This window comes from Chamaea fasciata, unplaced genomic scaffold, assembly GCF_029207755.1.
Source record: "Chamaea fasciata isolate MVZ Bird 193981 ecotype frontalis unplaced genomic scaffold, bChaFas1.0.hap1 SCAF_9, whole genome shotgun sequence".
In the NCBI taxonomy this organism is placed as follows: Eukaryota; Metazoa; Chordata; class Aves; order Passeriformes; family Sylviidae; genus Chamaea; species Chamaea fasciata.
The window spans coordinates 14,789,081-14,793,639 of record NW_027094094.1 but is presented as its reverse complement, the minus strand read 5'-3'; the positions used below and the strand labels follow the sequence as shown (position 1 = coordinate 14,793,639).

The following is a 4,559-nucleotide window of genomic DNA, read 5'->3' as shown; positions in this document are numbered from 1 at the left end:
CAGAGAGATAAGACTCTTCAGATGATTTGAAACTCAATTCTACAAACAGTGGTTTGAAATGAAACGTAAGCTGCAGGTTCTGCTATAATGAGAGCAACAGTTTGGACAAGGGAAAGAAAGTTGAGACATATATATATGTAATGTAAATCTGCACATTAAGTGCTCTTTGTAGTTGTAAAGAATTCTCTTTGTGTGTGTTAGAAACATATTTGGACAAGGGTTATCAAAAAAGCATAGGAGCCAGTTCCTTTTTCTTCTCTCCCCCATTAGTACATAGCCTGAAGCCTTTTCTAGGCCAGAAAAAATGCATCTCCTTAATGTGGTCATTGTCCTATAGCAAATTAGTAGAGATCATCAAATCATTCATTCCACTGAAGGCCATTTCCAATCTATCTCATTAGTACAATGTTCAATCCAGTTAAAGCTGAGTCAAACTAAAATGAGCAACTAATGGACTGAAACACTGCATTTTTTTTGTATAAAAGTTTCTGAACTCAAAATACAGTATCTCAGATACAAGATGAAATTATAGATTGCAGAATTGTCTTGAGAAGAACTTTAAAAATAGATTATAATGCATCTATGCCTGATTTCTTCTGGGAAAAAAAATACTATAAAGGGAAAAATGCAACAAAGACCAAGTTAAATTCCAAGTTAAATCTTGGAAAAGATGAATTGTTTCCTGCGTGTCTGAATATTATAAAAGTAGAGATTGAAGAGAGCCCACCAAATACCATCCAGGCCATATTTAAATTTGAAAGCAACAACAAACAGCATGAAATCTGTGCAGATTGTAAAACAATAAGGCTCTGGCACACATTCCAATTTGCACCTATCAAGCTTTCCAGCGTATGCCTGGTGGGATTTGTGTCTGTTGATGAGTAAGGTTCACTTGTGTAAGGTATGTCTAATACTCTCATGTGTAAAACAGACAGAGAGTCTCACATTTCACTCTGGGTATCATCCCTACAGTGCTCTTCTGAAATTCTGGCTCCTAGTACCTCTCCTGGTGTCACAGACAAGTGATTGCAGCCTGCAGGAGTCCCAGGCCATGTTCAGCACACATCTACACGCTCACTTACAGGCAGACATTAGGTGGCTTTGCCAAGCCAGTGGGAAGCAAATGAAATCTCCCCAGACAAGCTGTCAATTTGCTTTGCCCGGGGTAATAGACTGTGCAGTTCACTCTGTGGGCTTATGCAGGGTGGACATATGCATGACCATGTAATTTCTCATTTCAGAACTGTTGTTTAACTTAAATAGCTTTCACAATTTGAAAGAGATAGAAAATACTTTACAGCACTAGGTGCCCAGTGTAAAAAAAAAAAAAAAAAAAAAGGCCAAGAAACTGCAAAACCAGCATCACAACAATGATGGTAGAACCCCGAGAAATACCAAACAACAATTTAGCAAAACAAATTTGCTTAGCTTATCCAAAAGTAGATATAGATTTATATTGGCCTTTATTGTATCAAGCTTTTTCTGGTTTATCAAAACAATTTTACTCATGGCTAAAATAAGAAAAATTCACTCACTTTGTCCGTGAAACAAAATGAGAGCTTCACATATAACAATAAGCAACCAGAGACCTGGAATTCCAGAGACATTTGGTACAATGTTTCCCAGAATTATTTTTAATATGCAACTGTAATTTTTTTATATAGCCACGATGTGTCAAATATGGGGCCTTCCTAAGATCTTTGAAAGTATGAAACCATCAGTGTACCTGGACATTAGTACAAGAGAACCTTCATCTTCCCAGGAGCTAATTTTACTGTCATAGTTTACAACCTACAGCTGTAAGTAAATGTTTTTGTCCTTGAAAGACTGACAGTGAAAATTTGCTTCTCCATATAAGGTGATTTTTCTCACACATTTATAAAAAGAGAAATGGAATGTTTTCCAGACTTCCTTTGCCCACTGTATTTGCTAGGAAAATGTCTATCTTGTTCAAAATTTTTAATTGTGAAAAAGAAATCCTGTGAAAAAAGGAATCCTTTGGGAAGCTCTAGCTATAATAGCAATGTCTGTAACTCGTGTTCTTTTGTGTATGTGTTTGTGGTGGCTTAGTTCTCTCTTTTATTTTGAAGGAGAGATATCCTCTCTTTATGACCAAGTTGTTTGTCTCCCTGTTCAGCTTACATTATTTGACATTTCAGGGGGAATGACTTACAGTTCAGAGGCATTAGAGTTACGATCATCACAAGCTTTTATTTTGGTGAAATAAACACATTTCTCTGTCCATCCTCTTGCCTTCCAGCACTGATGACAAAGGGGACGCTGACAACTGTCAGTGCTATTAATGTGCGCTGGGGAAAGAGAAGGGAAAGGCTACAGCAAGGAGCTCTTACGATTATTGCTGGAAAATTTCTTAATCCAGTAACAAAATACAACAGGTGAAAGACCAAAATTTCACAGTTACAGTAATTCTATTATTCAAATCAAATTTTTTCAGTCTGCCCTCATGCTGGCATCTATCAAGATTAAGTGTAAAAAACCCCACACAGGCTGATAGCATTTAGGAATGAAATCTTCCCTGTGTAGAATGGAGTCTCTTGCAGTTCAGTGATGTTCATGAAATTCAAGTAACTTTTGAATGACTCAGCCTCCTGGTTACTACATCTGTCCCTGTCAGGAATCTCCAAAAAGCCTGCTGGAACCTCATGTTCAAATTTCAGGCTTTCTCTGTATTGCCATCAATGTGACCTCACAACAGACTAACTGGCTTTAATGTTACTGGGCAGCTACATCACTCTATATAGACAAGAAAAAGGTAAACACTGCACCAATAATTAAAGAGGGTAGAAAGGAGGACCCCAGAAACGACCTGTCAGCCTTCCCTCTGTGCCTGGGAAGATCATGGAATGGATCCTCTCAGAAATTATGCAAAGGCACATGGAGGACAGGGAGAAGATTTGGGAAAGCCTAAATGATGGGATGCCATCCAGAAGGACCTCAGCCTCATGAGGTTCAACAAAGCCATGTGCAAGATGCTGCACTTGGGTCAGGACAATGAGTATAGTTTGGGAGAAGAAATCATTAAGAACAGTCCCACAGAGAAGGACTTGGGGGTGCTGGTGGATGTCTTGGAGAGGCTGGACGTGAGTTGGCAATGTGCACTTGCAGCCCAGAAAGCCAAATATGTCCTGGGCTGCATCACAGTGTGGCCAGCAGGGTGAGGGAGAGGATTCTGTCCCTCTGCTCCACTCTTACGAGACCCCACTTGGAGTGCTGCATCCAGCTCTGGGGTTTTTGGCACAAGAAAGACAGGGACCTGCTGGAGCAAGTCCAGTGGAGGGCCAGATAAATGATCAGAGGGCTGGGACACCTCTGCTATAGAAAAGATCGAGAGAGCTGGATTTGTTCAGCCCGGAGAATGTGCAGCTCCAGGGAGATCTTATTCCAGCATTTCAGTGCTTTAAACAGGTGTTCAAGGAGGATGTGTTGCAATAAGACGAGGGCCCATGGGTTTAAATTCAAAGAAGGTGGATTCAGGCTACCTATAAGGAAGAAATTATTTTACAATGAGAGTGGTGAAGCATTGGAACAGGTTTCCCAGAAAGATGGTGCCCCATCCTGGAGACATTCAAGGTCAGGTTGGATGGGGTTCTGAGCAACCTGATCTTGAAGTTGTCCCTGCTCCCTGCAGGGTTTTGGACTAGATGGCCTTTAAAGGTCCCTTCCAGCCCAAACCATTCTATGACTCTAAGATGCCTGCCTGCTTTTGTCCCTGTTGAGTTTTGCAGCAATGTTCTCTTTAACATTAACAATTTTTTTTGCCCCCACTGTATTGCCAGGAAAAAAGGGATGAAAGCAAAAACGACATTTCTGCGCCTGCAAGACAGACAGCACAGCTGACAAGAGGCTGTGCTGGCGACAGACTGAAGAAATCGTGTCTGGATAATGCAAAGCACAAAACAAGCCAATATTCACCCTTCAGTATCACAAAACAGATATATGATATTTTTCCATACTCTACTCATCACATTTCTTACCTTAGTGTTTTGTTCTCTGTAGCAGTTAATGCTCGTCTTGGTAAATTCTGACCTCTGTCATGTAAGAGGACCACGAGCTTTTGTAATCCTGGAATAGGTCAGGTATCTGAGGGCAGAAAATAAAGGTCAATTGTCTCTTTGCATCACTCCTGTAAACCGCAGCAGTATTACCACCTGGTCTGGGTAGTTTGAACCAACCATGAGGAGAGATTCTGCCAGAAGTGCTTTTGCAACTCTGAATTTAGCTTCAGGAGACAAATAAATACAAACAAATCTGCATGTCAGGGGCAACACACAAAAAATTCTCTCTCTCATTACAGGAACCTATTAAAATACACATAAAATAAGAAAAGAAGGGGAATCAAAAGAGAAAAAGAAGTTAATTTTTTGTGTAGCTTCCTCTTTATAACTTCGATTTTGCATTATCAAAATACAATTGAACTCATCATTACTAAAGAACCTTTAAATTCTCACATAATTTTCCTCTCCCCTGTAGTTTCCATGAAACAGAAGCATGTGCCTATTAAGTTATATTTTATGATTCATCTAGGGCAACTTAGCTCA

General features: G+C 39.9%; 1 long non-coding RNA gene across 1 annotated transcript; it reads right to left on the bottom strand.

The window, feature by feature from the left end:
- Positions 1-2,206: 2,206 nt before the first annotated feature.
- LOC136293659 (uncharacterized) lies at positions 2,207-4,349 on the bottom strand. The gene is made up of 3 exons (XR_010722212.1): positions 4,194-4,349; positions 3,996-4,101; positions 2,207-3,500 (listed from the first exon to the last, which is right to left on the bottom strand). It is a non-coding gene; the product is annotated as an uncharacterized lncRNA (long non-coding RNA).
- Between the last annotated feature and the right edge of the window lie 210 nt (positions 4,350-4,559).